Source organism: Tamandua tetradactyla, chromosome 4 (genome assembly GCF_023851605.1).
Source record: "Tamandua tetradactyla isolate mTamTet1 chromosome 4, mTamTet1.pri, whole genome shotgun sequence".
NCBI classification, from domain to species: domain Eukaryota; kingdom Metazoa; phylum Chordata; class Mammalia; order Pilosa; family Myrmecophagidae; genus Tamandua; species Tamandua tetradactyla.
The window spans coordinates 121,931,276-121,956,141 of record NC_135330.1 but is presented as its reverse complement, the minus strand read 5'-3'; the positions used below and the strand labels follow the sequence as shown (position 1 = coordinate 121,956,141).

At 37.1% G+C, this 24,866-nt stretch overlaps 1 long non-coding RNA gene across 1 annotated transcript in view; it reads left to right on the top strand.

Moving 5' to 3' along the window:
• The first annotated feature begins 616 nt into the window (after nt 1-616).
• The window catches only part of LOC143679321 (uncharacterized), a 56,446-nt gene continuing 32,196 nt past the window's right edge, over nt 617-24,866 (top strand). The window contains exon 1 of the long non-coding RNA XR_013173650.1: nt 617-668. This is a non-coding gene — a long non-coding RNA (uncharacterized LOC143679321). The remainder of the gene's footprint in view (nt 669-24,866) is intronic.

Genomic DNA, 24,866 nt, shown 5'->3' with positions numbered 1-24,866 from the left:
CGTAGGTATTCTTTAGGATTGACAGGAATGGTTTTAGTTGGGGTTTGACAAGTTATGATAAGTAGCAATGTTTAACTGAAGCATACATAAGGGTGATCTCCCGTCTAACTTCTTGACACTATTTGAACTCTCTCAACCACTGACACCTTACTTGTTACACCTCATTTCCCCTTTCTGGACAGAATGGCATTGTTGATCCCACCCTGCTAGGGCCAGGCTCATCACTGGGGGTCGTCTCCCATGCCGAGGGAGACTTTCATCCTCGTATGTCATGTCTCTCATTAAGGGGGAGGACAATGGTTTCACTTGCTTCTTGTGTGTTGGGTAGCTGATGGCTGGGGGTAAGTGGCCGTACTGAGTCAGTCACACCGACACAGAGCACACAGCACACGACTGGGGAAACAACCCTCAGGGGCAAGTGGAAGGCGTCCAGTTTATTGAGGAAGTGCACAGGTTTATACAGGATGGGAGCGTGCAGGTACACGTGTCGGGCTGGGATTGGTGGCAGTTGTTGCTAGGGTAGAGGGCAGATTTCTGGGATTGGCCACCGTTGTTGCTAGGGCGGAGGGCAAATTTAAGGTTAGCCATTTTGTGTTGCCTTGCCTCAGTCACGGCAGCCATGTTGGCGATATTTTATGATTTCTCCATCACCTGTGTATTTTTAAAAGGTATTTACAATTGACATTATCAGTGCTACTTTCTTGAATGATAAATATTCCTTTTCTTGACTTTGTTACATCTCTTTCATGTATAGTTTTCCTGTAATATTTTGTTAATATGGGCTATATACTCAGCCGTATACTTCAGATTCCCTTTTCAATCAACTGTTTGTTTATAGTTATTCCTCTCCAGTGATTTGGGAATAAAAATGAATAAAATACAATAATATTTTTCTAGCTGTTCATATGTCTCTTTAGTATATGGGATAGGTAAAGGTAAATTTAAACTGTTGCTTAGAAGGTCATAGTCTCTTAAGTGTTGGAGATATAAGGAAGAGTATTTTTTATGTTTTCATCTTAAAAATCAATTAAACCCTTTAATCTGCTTCAAATTAGCTTTATATAGAAACATTTTTGCCTTTAGTGGACAGTCTACCATTTACATTATTTTAAAAACAAATGTATTCAAAAATTGGTTCGTGAGATTCCCAGCATACTCTTTTATGTTAAAGGCTTGAAAAAACATAGCGCTAGTAATAGTAAAGGTGCAATGATAGCATTAGTTTTCAAGATGCATTTTAAAAACTAATTAACATTTGTTGATAAATTAACTTTTTTCATATTTAATAATATATAAATTAACCAATAAAATTTAGGAAGTTTTTATCTGTTTGAATTATTTTATACTTTTAACCACTCAATAGAAAAATAGCATAATCACCAGAAAAATAGGTTCTCTTTTCAGGTAAAGTAAAAAGAGATTATTGTTTTAATGTTAACTTATAGCTAGTGTCTATAATATATCAAGCTAAACTTCCTATTTTTCCCCTGTAATGGAACCACTGGCAATATTGTTATTTCTAAGAAATTAAATTGATTACAAATAGAATAAAATGTGTCATCAAAATACAATAAACAATAATAATGAATAAATCTTGCAAAGACTGCTTTTATGTTCTTCATTATCAATGTTATCATTACTTCTTGCTATTTCTAAGCATGCCCAGAAGTTATATGAAGTTTTAAAATTCAGGAAAATATTTTCTTACTATGATTCATTTATTAACCTTACTAGTGATTCAATGACACACTTTAGTTTGTGATGTAGAGGAAAGATATTTGTATGTTTGGAATAAACACATTGTTAATTTAATCAATTTAGATAGCCAATGCATATAATTCACTCCTTCATGGATCTACTTTTTCTTTCTCTTTAATCATCTCTCCTTCTAAAAGGCTTGAATAACTAACAATGTGATGTCAAAATTCATATTATCTTTGCTTGTACAACTGAAATGGAGTGTCACTGACTATATTGACATTGAATGACAGAAGTATAAAAAAAAGCTAGATTGTCATGTCTTTTCATAAACGGACATCTCTTTTATTTATGAAAGAACACAAAAATGTAGTGCTGTGTTTAAAAAATATTATTACTAGACTCTTTCAAACATCTTTAAAGCCATTTAGGTTTTATGGTTTATTTCTAAATAATGAATGGATCTCAGAGTAGAAATTAAAATGAACTACTTCAATAAATAAACAAGATATTTCCTCTTCAAATAAATGGTTCATTTTAAGTCCCCAGGAAATATTTTGCAAGCATTTTCCGTGTTTAGTTATCCATTAATTTCTTTCTTGTCATTATCTATAGCTAAACAGATACATAAGCTCATTATTAAAATTATAGAATTTAGTACTTGAATTTTAAGGGTATGGATGTGAAAATGCTCATATAACAAGGAAGGAAAGAATTTTGAAAAGTTAAATGACTCTCAGCCTAGTAACAGTTGATCTCAAACCTGCACTGAGTTCTCTCCGTTATTAGTTTGTCTCTCTCTATCTCTTTATAATCTGATAATCTAAGGAATGAAATACTCAGTAATTTTTGTTTGTGCAGAGGAGTTGAAGAAATAAAATGTGCCAAAAGGATATACAGTCATAAATGACTGTACCACTATTTAACGTAGAAACAGCACCCTCCTAACACTAATTTAAGACAAATATTTTGCTAGACTCAGTGATTTTATTAATAACATTTTGCCTATGAGGAGGCAGATAGAACATTTTGGCAAATGAAGAAATTTAGAGACATATAAATAACTTACAGGCAGAAGGTTTAATGCAATTTTACATGACAATTAATTAGGAAGGCTCAAAGATTCATGGTTTCAATGCATAAGGGATAACAATAAGCTTTTAGAGTTGGAACACCCAACACTTTTTTCACAAAAACATTGAAATATTCTTTTGTAATTAAAAAAAGAAGAAAAGCTTGTATAAGATATACTACAAGTGTAAATCTGACAACAATGTCGCTTCCTAAACTTGCTTTGTATTTATATTTTGAAATTGTGATTTAAGGAACATTCTTACTCTTCCGTTTTATCATAAAAATTTTAAATTTCTATACTGCTTACAATAAAGCATTTGAGTAAATAAAATTCTTTTAATAGAGCTATCTTTCTTGGAATGACTGTTAATTAGACATGCACAGCCTCTGGTTTCAGACAGTGTTTATTAGATTACTCAGTAAAAAAAGAATATTTATATGGCCAACCAAGCCAAAGTGATGAGAAATGAAGGGATTCAAGATTTATATTCAGGAAATGGGCAAATATTTTTCTCCTTACACATGTGGGAATGCAAGAAAAATTAAATAACATTTTCCTTAAATTATCTTGGCTTAGTGTCTTTTTTTAAATAATTACATTTATGCATACATAAAAACAAAAGAAAAAGCAACTTCAACAATGTAGTAACAAAAAAAGCAAAACACTCTTAACATTTTGATATCTCCTGTAAATTTCTTTCTGTAATTCCATTTGTATTATAAAATACATATATGTGAGCAATCACAAAATTTTATGTTAGAAGTATTTACATTTGTTTGCCCCAACTATAATAGAACTAATTCCTATGTGTCAAACTGTAGAAAAATACTACACCCTCCAGAAAAGTGAAAGTATCTTGTCTACATGATGTTTAACTGTTACATAGCATGACATTGTATTAATCTGAGTTTATTTTCTTTATGTAGTTTCTGAAGTTTCTGCAGATGAAACAATCAGCTTGTCAAATATGAGACCGGCTTGGAAATGCACTCCTCTATGCTTGTTTCCCTTTCTACCAGCCTCACTCCCTTTTTCTCTCTTTCTTGCTTTTTTGGACATGTCCCTAAAAATGTTCGCATGGCACTTGGCTACTTGGGAATCTGCTTCAATATATTTATGGTACCAGGAAAAACTCACCAAAGCTGCCCACATTGTGAAATTGCATTTTCCACTTTCTGAAAGCAAGAGGGGCATTATTAAGTATGGAAGCATGTGGTGGGGGGGCATAACCTCTTACACATAGCATCACTACAATTACTCATGTTTTCATCAATGGTTAACTTGTTTAAGTACAGATGGAAGGGGAAGTATTAGGATACACAGTAGATATGAAGCTTATTTGGTATAAAAGCAATGATCGTTAGAAGGATTATAATGTGGGATGGTTCCACTGTGGTACTGAAATCCTCGTAATAAGAAAATAACAGGCTACTCGGGACTGCTAATTGTCAACTTGAGACATGCTGTGAAAGGCTAAGACCCTTAGTGTCATCTTTGAAGGAAACTCATTTCTTGAAAACTATGCTAGAATATCAGGACTATGACCTGATTTTGAAGGTGGAAAAATGGAAAGGAGAGGGAATGCTTTCAACAGGATTTGAAACAGGATTCCTTTGTGAAAATCTGGTCTTAATAGAGAAGAGTAGGACCCTGGAATTTGGAAAGAGGTTTTTGGGATTGATGAACTTAATATGGTCCCCTAAATTTCCTTAACCTTTCACATACCACTTTCTCAGACCTTTTTTTTTTTTTGTCACTAAAATGTCATTCTTTCTAGGGCTCTGACTAGTTCACAAATATGCTTGTCATCATGCATGGATCAATATAAATCTATACTACCCAAAGTAATAACCAAAGTATTGCTAAAACTATACCCTCTGAAAGAGTTTCACTTTATTCCTTTTCTCCAAGGCCATCCCTGCCTGAAGCTATAATTGCGTTAGCAGTTTGTTTTTAGCTAGCACTAACATTTTATACAAGGCAATGGGAAATGGCTCCTAAATTTTAATCTTTCATCATCAACTAGTCATAAGAAATTAAACATGATTAATTAGACACCTCATTTTATCCTTGTTGCTCAAAAACACTCTGGTTACCACTTTGGTTTTACTACTGACTGTGATGAACCCATCCATTTTGTTTCTGATGTTGAATTTTTGCTTACTAACATAAATCAGTTTTGTACTCAGTGATCCCCAGAGCACGTGCTGTCCGTTTCATTGGCAGCATCTCTCACAATCATCCCCAGTCTCCAGTGGACACATATCACTGAGGTTTCGTGATGCCAGTCCTCCTTTTGCCAAAGTTGTTCAATGCCTTAGTGAATGCATCCCATGGCCCTTTCGGGATCGCTTTGGCAGGAAGGTGACTTTGTATATATTAGATCTATTTCATCAGTCTCATCTCCCTAAATCCTCGAATTTGATTTTCTGCATTTTGCCAAGAGAGTTCTGGCATGTTTAATTACTAATAAACCACCATTGTTTCCAGGATTCTTTAAGCCAACCAAGATCCACTTTCATTATCTAAGCCAGATTACACTAAATCCTGAATCAAAGATGGGTGGCGTTTATCAATAAATATGGAACCAGTTATTGAAAGGATGAAGCCAATTGGTTCAAACAGTAAGATCACCTCTTCCTAGCTACTCCCCTCCAGATTGAATCTGTCCATAAATTTATCTAAGTTCAACTCCTTCATTTCTATACTAGATCTAATTTTCTTTGTCTTCTCAAAGATATCGCTCAAGCAATTTTTCATTTTCTCTACTTCATTTTTTCTTTATCTTTTTAAATTTTTCTTCTCTCATTTCTATAAAATTTCCTTAACACCCTATGAATCCCTTTAATTTTTCTCTCTTCCAAAAGATTGTTCATTGGTTTTCACTGTCTTTCATTCAACTCTTCTTATTTTTTCTTCTAAGTTCACTCCAGTCAGTGAATTTTAAGCAAAAAGTGGCCCCAAACATCAACCCAATCTTCTGTTGTTATCACCATTGATTTCCAGATTGATAATGGTTAATTGTTGCTGTCATCTGACTTTGCTACCTTTGATCACTTGAAAAATGTTTATAACTTGAGTTTCAAATAACCTCCTTCCTATGTCAAGACTAGTTCTCTTTCCTTCTTTGATGATTCTTTCTCATCTATGCAATCTGTCACATAATGGGATGCCCAGGGATCAGTTCCCTGTCCTCTTCTTCTCTATCTCCACAGATCTTTTTAGTGACTTCCACAAATTTTTCAACTTTAAATACTGCATATTTACTAATGTTTTCTAAACATGTTACTCCAGCCCACACCTCTCCTATGAATATCAGATTCTCATTTTTAATCACCTAATTGAAATCTCCACTTAAAAGGCCAACAGTCTCCTTTACCTCGACATGTCCCAAAATGAAATGTCTGTTTTCTACCATTTTCAAAATTGCTCCACTAGCAAAATGCAGCATTTCAGTGTAGCAGCTTCATTCTCAAGTTGTTCAGGCCAAAAAAACTTGAAATCATTCTTGCCACATCATTTTTTTTTCATATCTCATATACAATCACCCAAGACTTTTTTTTTTTTTTCCTTCCCAAAATATTGAGCATCCAAACATTCCTTATTGTCCTTTTACTTTCCACTCTGGTCCTTGTCCCCATAATCTTACCTAGACATTGTTTTTGCTCTAATATCTAATACTGCTCCTGTTCCTGCTGCACAGATGGCCAAAAGGTTATTTTAAAAATTATTTCAAATAATGTCACTCCACTCCTGAAAACTTTCTAATGTTTTCCTTTTCACTCAGCATAAAAGAAAATAAGTATTAGCAGTGATTAATTGTCCCTTTCTGATCTGCCCTATATTATACTGTGGTTTTCATTTCTTACTATGGTCTTCTTCATTTAGTATCCTCAAAAAGTAGTACTTTTATAGTTCCTGGAATGTGATATACAGTTCCAATTCAGTGATTTTGAATATAGTGTCATTCAATGCAATCTTCTAATTGTAGACTTTCCTTTGATCACCTTATTTAAAATTAACGTGCTATTTTTCTCCAAAATTGCTATATAATTTAGTTATTTTCCATGTTGTATGCATTCCCTTGCTAGAAAACAAGTTCTTTAAAATAAAGGTTTTTACCTGTGTTGCTTATTGCTATATCCCTGATACCTATAAGAGTGTTTGGAACATAAGAATTTTTCAACGAATAGCTTTTAAATAAATTTCAAATTGAGAAATTATTAGAAAACATATCACTTTGAAATTTATTCAATTTCTAGAAATCGAATTGCTCTGCTCAAAATACAGACATTTTTGAGGAACTTAATGTATATTTTTACTTTCAAGAAAAGCTGAGCTGATTACACCTTCAGAAATAAAGTCCTGAGGGTATCTTAAATTTTTAAAATTAAGAGAATCACTGAAGTTACCAATTACCATTGATATATAATGCTGTTATAGATTTCATATCTTAAATTTCAACTTCTCTGAAATAATTCAACAAGAATTATATGAAGAAAACTGTGATGTTTTGGCAAGCACAATTATAACTCTGACAGCACCTCTCAGCTTTAAAAAAATAGTGTTCTTGTATAATATTTCCACCTCATATATATGAAATAATCTGAGTCCTCTAAAAATTGAAGACAATAAAATCAATTATTGTCTGTACATTTTTACCATTTACAAAGACCTTTCAAAGTCAATTTATTTTTAGTTTTTGAATTCAGTTCATTCTGAGATAGTGGTGGAAATTTCACTGAAATAATACTATGGGCATTAATAATCACAGAACTAAAGTTTTTCATGGTCAGATCATTTGGATAATGTGGTCCTTAAAATCTAAAAATAATCTTTAAGTTTTTAAGCCTCTTTCTTTCATCATCAACAGTTGCATTGAGGTAGCCAGAGTTTAGGTTTCTCTCAGAGAAGAATGCGAACATGACTGAGTGATCATAATCTGTATATTCCTTTATATTTTCAATACTTCTTTTAGATCACACAAAAAAGTACTTGGAATTTTCTTCCAACATTTCAATAGCTTGATTCTGAATTTCCAGTATTTTACTGAAAGTATTGTCTTTATTCCTAGGTTTATGAAAAGTGAATATCCCGACTGACTCTTTATTTAAATAGCTGTAAATATGTCATGGTCAGGTTCATGTGTCATTTTGGCCAATTGGTGGTTGGGCAAGTGCTGGCTTGTCTGTTGTGATGAGGACATTTCATAGAATTAAATCATGATAATGTCAGCCTCATCCACAGCTGATTCCATTTGTAATCAGCCAAAGGGGAGTGTCTTCTGCAATGAGTGATGCTTAATCTAATCACTGAAAATCTTATAAGGAGGATTCAGAAGAGATAGGCTCTTCCTGTTTCAATTGGTGAGCCTCTCCTGTGGAGTTCGTCCAGACCCTCCATCGGAATAGTCGGCTTCACAGCCTGCTCTGCAGATTTTGGACTCTCAATTCCTGTGGTCATGTGAGACACTTTTATAAATTTTATATTTGTGAGTGTTCCCTATTGATTCTGTTTCTCTAGAGAACTCTAGCTAATACATCTTGGTACCAGGAGTGGCTCTTAAGAAACAGAATCTTAAAAATGGTTTTTTATGAACGTTTTTCTACTCTGACTGGACTCAAAGACACTAAGGACTCTGATTCTCATAATAAGAATGACACTCCCAATCCATGGAGTGAGTTGGCAAAAGAGATAGTCAAAATATCACCATTCGATTATCCTAATGCTTTGCTTGTATGAAGCCAGGCTCTGGGGGATAATGTTTTTGACGCCTTTACAGAGTTTTGTAGAAATAAGAGGTATAGATATGTCGGTTGGTTGTTGTTAGATGCACTGGCTACATTAAGGGGTGAAAGGGATGGGTTTAAGGCTTCAAACTAGACGCTTAAGCACCATCTGAAAGATGTAGACGTTTCTATGAATATCCTGAAGGAAAATCTTATTTCCTGTAGCTGTAGATTGAGATCTCTGAAAATCAGACTCAGAATCTTATTGTTAGAGTAGCAACTTTACAACGTTAATGGAAATCTCCGTCTTGCATGGTGTTTGCCTTTAAAATGAGGGCATTGATTGGAAAGGAGTGGGACCCTGAAAAATGGGATGGTGACATATGGATTGATAATGATGTCAGGGGAGAGGTTGAAAGCCTAGATCATTCTGAGTCTTCTCTAGATAACCCTGTAATAGTTTGCCCTGAGAACACAACTGCCCCACCTCCAGCCTGCCTTGAGGAGTTGGCCACCCAACCTTCTCCTGAAGGGATTAGCCTTAGAGTGATTAATCCTGTTTCACCAGATGAAACTGCAAACTAAAGCCCTGAAGCAAATGGTTTGGAAGATATTTCTAATTCTTTTCATGAACCACCCCTCATTTCCTTCAGACCAATAACTAGACTAAAGTCCCAACAGGACCCTAAAGGTGAGGTACAAAGTATCACACAAGAGGAGGTACATTATACTCCAAAAGAACTGCGTGAGTTTTCCAATTTATATAGACAGAAATCAGAGGAATATGTGTGGCAGTGAATTTTAAGGGTGTGGGATAATGGTGGGAGGAATATAAGGCTGGGTCAGGCTGAATTTATTGATATGGAACCACTAAGCTGAGATTCTGCCTTCAATGTTACAACTCGAGCAGTTAGAAAAGGTATTAACAGTTTGTTTGGATGGTTGGTTGAAACATGGGTCAAAAGGTGGCCAACATTACCTGAGGTTGAAATTCCAGAGCTGCCCTGGTATAATGTAGATGAGGGGATCCAGAGGCTTAGAGAGATTGGAATGTTAGAGTGGATTTATCACACAAAACCTGCTCTTACACCCCAGGAAATCCGGAGGATGCACCTTTTACCTGAACAGTGAGAAAGAAATTTGTGAGACTAGCACAATCATCCCTAAAAAGCTCTGTGGTTGCACTTCTCTATAGGTCAGATATTACTGTAGGAACTTCTGTCACTGAGCTGGAATCATTAAGTATGATGGGGATGACAGGATCCCAAGTTGGCAGAAGCCAGGTGGCAGCACTTCATCACCAGAGAGGGTAGATGTGGCTATTATAATAGACAGCAAACTCAAAGCAGGCGTCAAAATTATATGACATGCAGAGATTTGTGGCATTGGCTAGCAAATCATGGGATACCTAGAAATACAATAGAAGGGCAGTCTACTAAATTCTTGTTGGAGCTATATAAACAAAAGAGTTCTAGGTCAAGTGAACAGAAGTCTAACCTGAATTACAAAAACACAGAGTCACGGCCCCTTAATCAATTTCCAGACTTGAAACAGTTTACAGACCCAGAGCCCCTTGAATGAAGGTGAGGCCAGATCCCTTTGGGGTAGAACCCTGTTACACTGCCACAAATTTATGCTGTTAATCTTCCTCCAAGCCTTCCCCAAGGACACCGATGGCCTTTTACCAGGGTAACTGTGTGCTGGGGAAAACGAAATGATCAGATATTTGGGGGATTATTAGACAGTGGTTCAGAAGTGACATTGTTTCCAGGAGATCCAAAACGTCACTCTGGACCACCAGTCAGAGTGGGGGCTTATGGAGGCCAGATCAATGGAATTTTAGCTCAGGTCTGTCTCACAGTGGATCCAGTGGGCCCCTGGACCCATTCTGCAGTTATTTCCCCAGTTCCAGAATGTATAGTTGGTATAAACAAACTGAGCAACTGGCAGAATCCCCACATTGGCTCTCTAACTCATGCAGTGAGGACTATTCTGGTAGTAAAGGCCAAGTGGAAGCCACTAGAACTGCCTCTATCAAGCAAAATAGTAAATCAGAAGCAATACCAGATTCCTGGAGGGAATTACTCTATCAAGCAAAATAGTAAATCAGAAGCAATACCGGATTCCTGGAGGGAATTAAGATTACTGCCACTCTTAAGGACTTGAAGGATGCGGGGGTGGTGATTCCCACCACATCCCCATTCAACTCTCCTATTTGGCCTGTTCAAAAAACAGATGGGTCTTGAAGGATGCCAGTGGATTATTGTAATTTCAACCAGGTGGTAACTTCAATTGCAGCTGCTGTTCCAGATGTCATATCAGTGCTTGAGCAAATCAGTACATCCCCTGGTACCTGGTATGCAGCTATTGATCTGGCAAATGCTTTTTTCTCAATAGCTATTAGCAAGGACCACCAGAAACAGTTTGCTTTCAGCTGGCAAGGTCAGCAGTATACTTTCACTGTCCTACTTCAGGGGTATATCAACTCTCCAGCCCTATGTCATAATCTTGTCCGCAGGGAACTTAATCGTTTCTCCCTTCCACAAGACATCATACTGGCCCATTATATTGATGATATCATGTTGATTGGACCTAGTGAGCAAGAAGTACCAATCTCTCAAGATTTACTGGTAAGGCATTTGTGTGTCAGAGGATGGGAGATAAATACAACAAAAACACAAGGGCCTTCCACCTCAGTGAAATTTGTAGGTGTCCAATGGTGTGGGGCATGTTGAGATATCCCTTCCAAGGTGAAGGATAAGCTGCTGCATCTGGCACCTCCTACGACCAAAAAAGAAGCTCAATGCCCAGTTGGTCTTTTTGGATTTTGGCGACAACATCTTCCTCATTTGGATGCGCTACTCCGGCCCATTTATCAAGTGACCAGAAAAGCTGTTAATTTTGAGTGGGGACCTGAACAAGAGGAAGCCCTGCGACAGGTCCAGGCTGATGTACAAGCTGCTCTGCCACTTGGGCCATATGATCTAGCAGATCCAATGGTGCCGGAAGTGTCAGTGGCAAATAGAGATGCTCTCTGGAGCCTTTAGCAGGCCCCTATAGGAGAATCACAATGCAGATCCTTAGGATTTTGGAGCAAAGCCTTACCATCTGCTGCAAATAACTACTCTCCTTTTGAGAAACAGCTTTTGGCCTACTACTGGGCCTTAGTAGAGACTGAACGCTTAACCATGGACCACCAAGTTACCATGAGACCTGAGTTGCCTGTCACGAGTTGGGTGTTGTCTGACCCACCATGCCATAAAGTTGGACATGCACGGCAGCGCTCTATTGTAAAATGGAAATGGTATATACGAGATAGAGCCAGAGCAGGTCCTGAAGGCACAAGTAAGTTACATGAAGAAGTGGCACAAATGCCCATGGTCTCCACTCCTGCCACATTACCTTCTCTTTCCCAGACCAGGGCTATGCCCTCTTGGGGAGTTCCTTAAAGTGACTTGACTGAGGAAGAGAAAACTTTGGCCTGGTTTACAGATGGTTCAGCACGATATGCAGGTATCACCCTTAAGTGGACAGCTGCAGCATTACAACCGCTTTCTGGGGTGTCCTTGAAGGACAGTGGTGAGGGGAAATCCTCCCAGTGGGCAGAACTTTGAGCAGTGAACCTGGTTGTTCATTTTGCTTGGAACGAAAACTGGCCAGAGGTGTGTTTGTATACTGATTCATGGGCTGTTGTTAATGGTTTGGCTGGATGGTCAGGGACTTGAAAAGACCATAATTGGAAAATGGGTGACAAAGAGGTCTGGGGAAGAAGTACATGGATAGACCTTTCTGTGTGGGCTAAAAACATGAAGATATTTGCGTCCTATGTGAATACACACCACAGGGTGTCTTCAGCAGAGGGAGATTTTAATAATCAGGTGGATAAGATGACCTGTTCTGTGGATAGCAGTCAGACTCTTTCCCCAGCAACTCTTTTCATTGCCCAATGGGCTCATGAAAAAAGTGGTCATGGTGGTAGGGATGGAGATTATGCATGGGTTCAGTAACATGGACTTCCACTTACCAAGGCTGACCTGGCTACAGCCACTGTTGAATGCAAAATCTGCCAGGAGCAGAGATCCACACTCAGCCCCCGATATGGCACCATTCCCTGATGTGACCAGCCAGCTACATGGTGACAGGTTGATTGCATTGGACTACTCCCTTCATGGAAGGGGCAGTGATTTGTTCTAACTGGAATAGACACATACTCTGGATATGGGTTTGCTTTCCCTGCACGTAATGCTTCTACCAAAACTACCATCCCTGGGCTTACAGAATGCCTTATCCATCGTCATGGTATTCCACACAGCATTGCTTCTGATCAAGGAACACACTTCACAGCAAATGAAGTGCAGGAATGGGCACATGCTCATAGAATTCTCTGGTCTTCCCATGTTCCTCATCATCCAGAAGCAGCTGGATTAATAGAACGGTGGAATGTCATTTTGAAAACTCAGTTATGGTGCCAAGTAGGCATCAATACCCTGAAAGGCTGTGGTAATGTTCTCCAGGAAACTGTATATGCTCTGAATCAGCATCTGCTGTATGGTGCTGTTTCTCCCATAGCCAGGATCCATGGGTCCAGGAACCAAGGGGTGGAAATGGGAGTGTTACCACTCACTCTTACCCCTAGTGATCCACTAGGAAAATTTTTGCTTCCTGTCCCTGCTACCCTGAGCTCTGCTGATCTATACATTTTAGTTCCAAAATGGGGGGGTGCTTCCTTCAGGAGAAACAACAGTGATTCCACTGAACTGGAAGTTAAAACTGCCACCTGGTCACTTTGGGCTACTTATGCCACTGGATCAACAAGCCAAGAAGGGATTACATTATTGTCTGGGGTGATTGACCCTGACTATCAGGAGGAAGTAGGACTGCAACTATATAATGGAGGTAAAGAAGAGTTTTCTCAGAATATAGGAGATTCCATAGGGCATCTTTTAGTACTACCATGCCGTGTGATTAAAATCAATGGAAAACTGCAACAACACAATCCAGGCAGGACTACCAAAGGCTCTGAAACTTCAGGAATGAAGGTTTGGGTCACCCCAACAGGCAAAGAACCATGGACAGCTGAACTGCTTGCTGAGGGTAAGGGGAACATGGAGTGGGTAGTGGAAGAAGGTAGTGATAAATATAAACTTTGACCACATGATCAGTTATAGAAACAAGGAATGTATTGCTGTTTCGTTCATGTTATACTATTTAAGTTGTAAGATATCAAGTTTTAGAATGAACATTACCCAAGGATTTGCACCCTATTCTAGAGAGATTTAATGTGTTTCCTGTTATACACAGAAAAGTTGAGTATTGTTAGGTGAAAGAAAAAAATGTTTGTTTTATTGTTTTTTATTTAGAAATTAGGTATGTTTTAAGGTGGTATATATAGTTGCCAAGTTGACAAGGGGTGGACTGTCATGGTCAGGTTCATGTGTCAAATTGGCCAAGTGGTGGTTGGGCAAGTGTAGACTTGTCTGTTGTGATGGGGACATTTCATCTAATTAAATCGTAATAATGTCAGCTGCATCCACAGCTGATTCCATTTGTAATCAGCCAAAGGCGCATGTCTTCTGCAATGAGTAATGCTTAATCTAATCATTGAAAGCCTTATAAGGAGGATTCAGAAGAGATAGGCTCTTCATGTTTCAGCTGGTGAGCCTCTCCTGTGGAGTTCATCCAGACCCTCCATCAGAATTGTCAGCTTCACAGCCTACTCTGCAGATTTTGGACTCTGCATTTCCGTGGTTATGTGAGACACTTTTATACATTTTATATTTACGAGTGTTCCCTGTTGATTCTGTTTCTCTAGAGAACCCTAACTAATACAAAATTCTACATTGCATTATAATTTTCACCACATTTTCCAAGATACAGCTAAATAAATGCAAGGTGTGACCAGTGGCACTTCAAATTCTACACCCAAGGTATAAAGATATATGGGGCAGTGTGATATAGTATAAAACACTATACAAGAAGAGTAAACATTTTAACATCCAAAGTATTAGTGTATGTTAATTGACATAGGTTTATGTATTTGATTCATAATAGAACAATTTAATTTTTTAGGCAGAATGTAATCTTCATTATACATAAATATAAACTGAATATTAATAAAATACACTAGTTAGCCATTTAATGTAAACAATCTAAAATAATTGCTGCAGCTTCCGTGATTTGATGTCTAGCCAAAGAAGAAATCAGATTTATTCTTTCTGTAAATTACTCCACTTTTGAAAATTGCCAGTCATTCGTATAACATGGCATTCAACTTAGCAGTTGACTTTGAGCCCAGAAACCCAACTCAAAATAGCTTAGGATAAAAGAAGAAATTTACTGACCCTGTAGTCATAACCTGATGCAAGATTTTGGGTTTAACCTGCTACCTACAAAGGAATGACATAAGAAATCATTCTCTCTTTTCCCTGTTTTTACTTCTCTCTATATGTTGGCATCAGTCTTGGTCAGACTGTTCGCATTGAACAAGGAGAGCTCTTGAGAAGTAAATCTAACCATTTTATCATACAGAAGTGAGTGAAAACATTGTTTCCCCCAGTGTGCCTTAAAGAAGAAAAATCCTAGGAAGAGATATGAACAGGTTCTGGTAGATGAAATGCATGTGTTACCAGGCCATTGATTCTATTCATTTTATACTTGGTGATGCTTCAGGGCATGAAATTTAGGATCTGCGGGGAGTCCTACTTTCTGTTAAGCATGAAATTGCCCATCTTGAAGAGAAAGGCTACAGTATTTCTCCTCTCAGGAATAAGTGATGTAATATGCCAACATACTGCCATTTACACACATAAATGCGTAGGTTTGGAAATCATTATGAAAAACACAGGAAGCACAGGAAGGAAGATAATGTCTCTAAGTGCCATTAAATAACCACAGATGTTTTGTTGGATTGTCACCTTGGAGGTAGACCAGAAAATGTTGAATCCATTTTGAATCTATGGGAAACATGTACAATTCACCAAAACCTCTCCATCAATTCAAACTTTAATGTGAACCACGGAGTAATCTGCAAGAAGTACTTATTTCTTGTTACCAACACCCAGTCCATCACCAAGTGCCATACATATTGCTCCCTAAATCTTTCTCTGATAGAGCTAATATAATATTCAGTGTTCACTGTAATATATATACTTATTTGTTGGATAACAATGAACAACTAATTCTATGTATTCCCCAACGTAGTCTTCATTTTTGCCAATAAACTTTTTTCCAACACTGAAATTTGATAGTGAAAACTCATTAATATCCATTCTCTAGTTTATATTATATGCTACTGATAAAATAGATACCTCAGGCACAAATAGTTCTATTCTGAATTACATACCTCATACACCCACTTCTAACATTTTTCTACCTTTTAACTATCACCTTGACATTTCAAGATCGACATAGATGTGTGATCAAAAGCAACTTTGCAACATGCAATTTTCCTTTACCATGATTTTACACATGTATATTTTACATAATCCCTCAAATCACAAAATATCACCATTATTTATTTCAATTAAGTAGAATCTGTCAATAATAATTATTCAATTATAAATTAGCAAATATTAATTTCCTGTGAAAACGTGTATAGGTACAAGCATTATTTCAGTAAAGATGAATGTAATAGGATGAAAATTATTATTTATAACATAGAGGTTCATGGCTTTTTTTCACACTTTCACCTACAAGAACCTGGAAGAGGAGCAGTGGAGAAAAGAAAGATTGTTGTTCACAAACCTTTGCAGTTCTTTAGATATGAAATAGTGAGACATGATAACTGTTTGGCACAACAAATCCCATTAAAAAGCCTTTGTTTATATTAAAGGTGAACTCAGAGTTGATGAGGCAGAAGTAAATTTAATTAATAAATATGATGAAATAAAGGGAGGAACTAGAATTTCTAGTTGGAGAAAGTAGAGGCAAATTAATTTCTTGTTTAACAGCAAAGCCATATCAAGAGGTAGAACCCTGGTAAAAAGGGTAATGAGAACTTCCCAGAGCAAGATAATTGAAGAACTACCTAATTATTTTGATTGTAAGGTCTTTGTTATTGGGAATCATGAAATAATTTCCAATATATTGCCTCCAAATATTCAGTAAAATCTCAGACATACACAAAAATAATTTGGGTGAGTGTTGTCCGAGAAACACAACTGAAAGAGGTTATGTTCTTGTTCTTTTCCTGGTTTTGAACAATTAGCTATATAAATTAAATTAGCTATTGCCACAAAATTGCCAAGTAACAGACACCCACATAATCTTAGTGACATACAGAAATTAATACTTGCTTACCATGCAAAAGCAGGGATTAGCTCATCTAGACTGACTTGGCAGTATTCCATCCAGATGTTTATTACCCTTTTCTTGAATCAGTGAGCTAGTGTGGACATTATTATTTTTATGGGTTTGGCAAAAGTGTAAGAGCAAGAGGAAATATGCCTGAATTCTTAAGGCCTAGTCTTGAAACTGGTATCTCACCACTTCACTTTATTCTACTGGTCAAACATGTCAAAAGCATGAGTCCGCATTCAAGGTTTGTAAAAACATCTCCTCCATTCTATGAAGAATTAAAGAGTCTTATGTTAATAGGCACAGGGAAAGAGATAGTGTAATGAAAGTTTATATAAGAAGTCCCATTCTCACATTGTCCCCACATTGCAGTGAAAGATAATATAAATTGTCTCAATCTCTTCCCTTGTCCCCCAAAGATGTGCAGCAGTCATGGAATAAACACAGTGCTTCACAGTGAGGTATAAAAAGGAGATTTATTTTAAAACAAATCTCAAAGGTTCGAGTGACCACAGGTGCCATTCTGAATTATATTTTGGAAATAGGTTTAGGGTACGTATATACTCAGGTGTAGCACTTTCTGCATCTTGAACCAATGATGCTCAAAATAACTGAAGGAACTAGGTGTACATTTTCACCATTCCTACTTTTAGTGAATTCCTACTTTTAGCATACTAAAAAGTGACTCATTTTTAAAAATTACCTCATATTCAGAGATAAATACTGGAAATCATTTTGATATTGAAATTGCATTTTCAATATTTACATTTTAGACAGAAAGCCAGTGTCTGTTCATTTTGTCCTTAAATTTTATATTCTTTGGCTTTCATAATCTTTATTTTCAAGATTCCTGATTTTTTCTTCTGTTAGTTCAAATCTACAGTTGAGAAACCTGAGGGAAATTTTTAATTTCAGCTACTGCACTTTTCAACTCGTAATTTCCATTTTTTCATAATTCTTATAACTTTCCTGATATTTTCTATTTGATGAGATATTGGCATCATACTTTAATTCTTTGCACATATTCGTAATAGCTGTTTTCAACTCTGTTTGAAAAGTCTAATGTATAGGCTGTTTGTGCTAACTGCTTTATTTCTTGTCTATGAATAAAAATTTCCTGTTTTTTTTCATCCCTCAAAATTATCCATTGAAAACCAGAAATTATAGATACTATATTAGAAGAACTCTGGATATTCGTTCACACTTTTTATTGGGTTGTTTGCCTGTCTACATCTTTAGCAACTTTGCTGAAATATTTTACTGTTATCTCTTCCACACACAGTGGGAAGCCTCTGATTTCATTCCTCAGAGCATCTTTTTAGCATGCAACAAAGTATTTCTGTGATGAGCAGGATACTAGTTGAAAATGTATATATATATTCTGGTATCAACATTAAGCTGTCTACTTTTATTGGTATTGAGTTCTTAAGCTCTACTAGATGACAGCTTTTTGTCTATTATGGTTGACAATGTCTTTTTTTTTATTAATTAAAAAAAGAATTAACAAGACAATTAGAAATCATTCCAATCTACCTGTACAATCAGTAATTCTTAATAACATAACATAGTTGCATATTCATCATTTCTTAGTACATTTGCATCGATTTAGAAAAAGAAATAAAAAGACAACAGAATAAGAATTAAAACAATAATAGAAAGAAAAAGAAAAAAAACAAAAAAAACAAAAAACCTATACCTCACATGCAGCTTCATTCAGTGTTTTAACATAATTGCATTACAATTGGGTAGTATTGTGCTGTCCATTTCTGAGTTTTTATATCCAGTCCCGTTGTACAGTCTGTATCCCTTCAGCTCCAATTATCCCTTCTCTATTTTTTTTTTTAAATAATGGAAAAAAAGAAATTAACCCAACATTTAGAGATCATACCATTCTACATATGCAATCATTAATTCTTAACATCATCACATAGATGCATGATCATCATTTCTTAGTACATATGCATTGGTTTAGAAGAACTAGCAACATAACCGAAAAAGATATAGAATGCTAATATAGAGAAAAAAATAAAAGTAACAATAGTAAAATCAAAACAAAACAAAACAAAAACCTATAGCTCAGATGCAGCTTCATTCAGTGTTTAACATGATTACTTTACAATTAGGTATTATTGTGCTGTCCATTTCTGAGTTTTTGTATCTAGTCCTGTTACACCGTCTGTATCCCTTCAACTCCAATTGGCCATTATCTTACCCTGTTTCTACCTCCTGCTGGACTCTGTTATCAAGGACATATTGCAAATTTATTCTCGAATGTCTGTTCACATCAGTGGGACCATACAGTATTTGTCCTTTAGTTTTTGGCTAGACTCACTCAGCATAATGTTCTCTAGGTCCATCCATGTTATTACATGCTTCATAAGTTTATCCTGTCTTAAAGCTGCATAGTATTCCATCGTATGTATATACCACAGTTTGTTTAGCCACTCTTCTGTTGATGGAGATTTCAGCTGTTTCCATCTCTTTGCAATTGTAAATAACGCTGCTATAAACATTGGTGTGCAAATGTCCATTTGTGTCTTTGCCCTTAAGTCCTTTGAGTAGATTCCCAGCAATGGTATTGCTGGGTCATATGGCAATTCTATATTCAGCTTTTTGAGGAACCGCCAAACTGCCTTCCACAGTGGTTGCACCATTTGACATTCCCACCAACAGTGGATAAGTGTGCCCCTTTCTCCGCATCCTCTCCAGCACTTGTCATTTTCTGTTTTGTTGATAATGGCCATTCTGGTGGGTGTGAGATGATATCTCATTGTGGTTTTGATTTGCATTTCTCTAATGGCCAGGGACATTGAGCATCTCTTCATATGCCTTTTGGCCATTTGTATTTCCTCTTCTGATAGGTGTCTGTTCAAGTCTTTTTCCCATTTTGTAATTGGGTCGGCTGTCTTTTTGTTGTTGAGATGAACAATCTCTTTATAAATTCTGGATACTAGACCTTTATCTGATATATCATTTCCAAATATTGTCTCCCATTGTGAAGGCTGTCTTTCTACTTTCTTGATGAAGTTCTTTGATGCACAAAAGTGTTTAATTTTGAGGAGCTCCCATTTATTTATTTCCTTCTTCAGTGCTCTTGCTTTAGGTTTAAGGTCCATAAAACCGCCTCCAGTTGTAAGATCCATAAGATATCTACCAACATTTTCCTCTAACTGTTTTATGGTCTTAGACCTAATGTTTAGATCTTTGATCCATTTTGAGTTAACTTTTGTATAGGGTGTGAGAGATGGGTCTTCTTTCATTCTTTTGCATATGGATATCCAGTTCTCTAGGCACCATTTATTGAAGAGACTGCTCTGTCCCAGGTGAGTTGGCTTGACTGCCTTATCAAAGATCAAATGTCCATAGATGAGAGGGTCTATATCTGAGCACTCTATTCGATTCCATTGGTCGATATATCTATCTTTATGCCAATACCATGCTGTTTTGACCACTGTGGCTTCATAATATGCCTTAAAGTCAGGCAGCGCGAGACCTCCAGCTTCGTTTTTTTTCCTCAAGATGTTTTTAGCAATTCGGGGCACCCTGCCCTTCCAGATAAATTTGCTTATTGGTTTTTCTATTTCTGAAAAATAAGTTGTTGGGATTTTGATTGGTATTGCATTGAATCTGTATATCAATTTAGGTAGGATTGACATCTTAACTATATTTAGTCTTCCAATCCATGAACACGGTATGCCCTTCCATCTATTTAGGTCTTCTGTGATTTCTTTTAACAGTTTTTTGTAGTTTTCTTTATATAGGTTTTTTGTCTCTTTAGTTAAATTTATTCCTAGGTATTTTATTCTTTTAGTTGCAATTGTAAATGGGATTCGTTTCTTGATTTCCCCCTCCGCTTGTTCATTACTAGTGTATAGAAATGCTACAGATTTTTGAATGTTGATCTTGTAACCTGCTACTTTGCTGTACTCATTTATTAGCTCTAGTAGTTTTGTTGTGGATTTTTCCGGGTTTTCGACGTATAGTATCATATCGTCTGCAAACAGTGATAGTTTTACTTCTTCCTTTCCAATTTTTTTGACTTGTATTTCTTTTTCTTGTCTAATTGCTCTGGCTAGAACCTCCAACACAATGTTGAATAATAGTGGTGATAGTGGACATCCTTGTCTTGTTCCTGATCTTAGGGGGAAAGTTTTCAATTTTTCCCCATTGAGGATGATATTAGTTGTGGGTTTTTCATATATTCCCTCTATCATTTTAAGGAAGTTCCCTTGTATTCCTATCTTTTGAAGTGTCTTCAACAGGAAAGGATGTTGAATCTTGTTGAATGCCTTCTCTGCATCAATTGAGATGATCATGTGATTTTTCTGCTTTGATTTGTTGATATGGTGTATTACATTAATTGATTTTCTTATGTTGAACCATCCTTGCATACCTGGGATGAATCCTACCTGGTCATGATGTATAATTCTTTTAATGTGCTGTTGAATACGATTTGCTAGAATTTTATTGAGGATTTTTGCATCTGTATTCATGAGAGAGATTGGTCTGTAGTTTTCTTTTTTTGTAATATCTTTGCCTGGTTTTGGTATGAGGGTGATGTTGGCTTCATAGAATGAATTAGGCAGTTTTCCCTCCACTTCGATTTTTTTGAAGAGTTTGAGGAGAATTGGTACTAATTCTTTCTGGAACGTTTGGTAGAATTCACATGTGAAGCCATCTGGTCCTGGACTTTTCTTTTTAGGAAGCTTTTGGATGACTAATTCAATTTCTTTACTTGTGATTGGTTTGTTGAGGTCATCTATGTCTTCTTGAGTCAAAGTTGGTTGTTCATGTCTTTCCAGGAACCCGTCCATTTCATCTAAATTGTTGTATTTATTAGCGTAAAGTTGTTCATAGTATCCTGTTATTACCTCCTTTATTTCTGTGAGGTCAGTAGTTATGTCTCCTCTTCCATTTCTGATTTTATTTATTTGCATCCTCTCTCTTCTTCTTTTTGTCAATCTTGATAGGGGCCCATCAATCTTATTGATTTTCTCATAGAACCAACTTCTGGTCTTATTGATTTTCTCTACTGTTTTCATATTTTCAATTTCATTTATTTCTGCTCTGATCTTTGTTATTTCTTTCCTTTTGCTTGCTTTGGGGTTAGTTTGCTGTTCTTTCTCCAGTTCTTCCAATTGAACAGTTAATTCCTGCATTTTTACCTTTTCTTCTTTTCTGATATAGGCATTTAGGGCAATAAATTTCCCTCTTAGCACTGCCTTTGCTGCATCCCATAAGTTTTGATATGTTGTGTTTTCATTTTCATTTGCCTCGAGGTATTTACTAATTTCTCTTGCAATTTCTTCTTTGACCCACTCGTTGTTTAAGAGTGTGTTGTTGAGCCTCCAGGTATTTGTGAATTTTCTGGCATTCTGCCTATTATTGATTTCCAACTTCATTCCTTTATGATCCGAGAAAGTGTTCTGTATGATTTCAATCTTTTTAAATTTGTTAAGACTTGCTTTGTGACCCAGCATATGGTCTATCCTTGAGAATGATCCATGAGCACTTGAAAAAAAGGTGTAACCTGCTGTTGTGGGATGTAATGTCCTATAAATGTCTGTCAAGTCTAGCTCCTTTATAGTAATATTCAGATTCTCTATTTCTTTATTGATCCTCTGTCTAGATGTTCTGTCCATTGATGAGAGTGGGGAATTGAAGTCTCCAACTATTATGGTATTTGTGTCTATTTCCCTTTTCAGTGTTTGCAGTGTATTTCTCATGTATCTTGGGGCATTCTGGTTCGGTGGATAAATATTTATGATTGTTATGTCTTCTTGTTTAATTGTTCCTTTTACTAGTATATAGTGTCCTTCTTTGTCTCTTTTAACTGTTTTACATTTGAAGTCTAACTTGTTGGATATTAGTATAGCCACTCCTGCTATTTTCTGGTTGTTATTTGCATGAAATATCTTTTCCTAACCTTTCACTTTCAACCTATGTTTATCTTTGGGTCTAAGATGTGTTTCCTGTAGACAACATATAGAAGGATCCTGTTTTTTAATCCATTCTGCCAATCTATGTCTTTTGATTGGGGAATTCAGTCCATTAACATTTAGTGTTATTACTGTTTGGATAATATTTTCCTCTGCCATTTTGCCTTTTGTATTATATATATCATATCTGACTTTCCTTCTTTCTACACTCTTCTCCATACCTCTCTCTTCTGTCTTTTCGGTTCTGACTCTAGTGCTCCCTTTAGTATTTCTTGCAGAGCTGGTCTCTTGGTCACAAATTCTCTCAGTGACTTTTTGTCTGAGAATGTTTTAATTTCTCCCTCATTCTTGAGGGACAATTTTGCTGGATATAGGAGTCTTGGTTGGCAGTTTTTCTCTTTTAGTAATTTAAATATATCATCCCACTGTCTTCTAGCCTCCATGGTTTCTGCTGAGAAATCTACACATAGTCTTATTGGGTTTCCCTTGTATGTGATGGATTGTTTTTCTCTTGCTGCTTTCAAGATCCTCTCTTTCTCTTTGACCTCTGACATTCTAACTAGTAAGTGTCTTGGAGAATGCCTATTTGGGTCTAATCTCTTTGGGGTGCGCTGCACTTCTTGGATCTGTAATTTTAGGTCTTTCATAAGAGTTGGGAAATTTTCAGTGAAAATTTCTTCCATTAGTTTTTCTCCTCCTTTTCCCTTCTCTTCTCCTTCTGGGACACCCACAACACGTATATTTGTGCGGTTCATATTGTCCTTGAGTTCCCTGATACCCTGTTCAAAATTTTCCATTCTTTTCCCGATAGTTTCTGTTTCTTTTTGCAATTCAGATGTTCCATCCTCCAAATCACTAATTCTATCTTCTGTCTCTTTGAATCTATCATTGTAGGTATCCATTGTTTTTTCTATCTTTTCTACTTTGTCCTTCACTTCCATAAGTTCTGTGATTTGTTTCTTCAGTTTTTATATTTCTTCTTTATGTTCAGCCCATGTCTTCTTCATGTCCTCCCTCAATTTATCGATTTCGTTTTTGAAGAGGTTTTCCATTTCTGTTCGTATATTTAGCATTAGTTTTCTCAGCTCCTGTATCTCATTTGAACTATTGGTTTGTTCCTTTGACTGGGCCATATTTTCAATTATTTGAGCGTGATCCGTTATCTTCTGTTGACGTCTGTGCATTTAGACAGATTTCCCTGGGTATTGGATCCAAAAGTTTGGAAGATTTTTCTGTGAAATCTCTGGGTTCTTTTTTTCTTATCCTGCCCAGTAGGTGGCGCTCGTGGCACACGTTTGTATGCGGGTCCCACCAGTAAAAGGTGCTGTGGGACCTTAAACTTTGGAAAACTCTTGCCGTCCGGGGGGTTCGCTAGCCGAAATGGCTTGAACCGGCCCGGGGTCCGAACGCAGGGAGGGTTGCTGGTTGCTGCAGCCCGGGAAAGAGCCTGTCTGAATTTCCTAGTCGGCCCTGGGCGACAAGCGTGGCGGGAGGGCGCCAGCGGCAATGGCCTGCCCGGGAGAGTGCTCGTTCCCCGGGAGTCACGGGTTTGGAAGGGGCCTCCCCCACCCATCACCGTTCTCAACGGCCTGGGGATTTCCGATCCAATTCTCTCAGTTGGTCCGGGGGGCTGCACGTGGTGTGGGCGCCAGCCTCCTTGGTTTCAGGGGACCGCCTCTCCAATTCTCCCAGCCGGCCCGGGAAGGGGGAAGGGAGTAACTCTGGCCGCTTGCCACCCCACCCAGTGAGGCCCGCATGCCTCGGTGGTCTCACCCGAGCTGCTTCTCTCAGCCAGCCAGCTGTTCCAGGATGGGGTACGCTGTCTTTTTTATCTCTGTTGTGGCTTTGGGCGCTTTCTGTGTCATTTCTACTCCCCTAGTAGCTGTCCTGGGGAAGAAACTAAGATCCGCGCCTCTTACTAAGCAGCCATCTTCCAGGAAGTCGGTTGACAATGTCTTCAGCCAGGAGTTGTTCTACTGTTTGATCTAATTAAAGTTGGTGAACTTTGAGTGGTAGTCTTTGAAGCAAGTCTTTTAGGTTCTTTCTAATACCAGAAGACTCATTTTAGTTATCACTTTCCTGGTTCAGCATGATAATATATCTTGCCTATGTTTTATTTTGTTGCTTTTA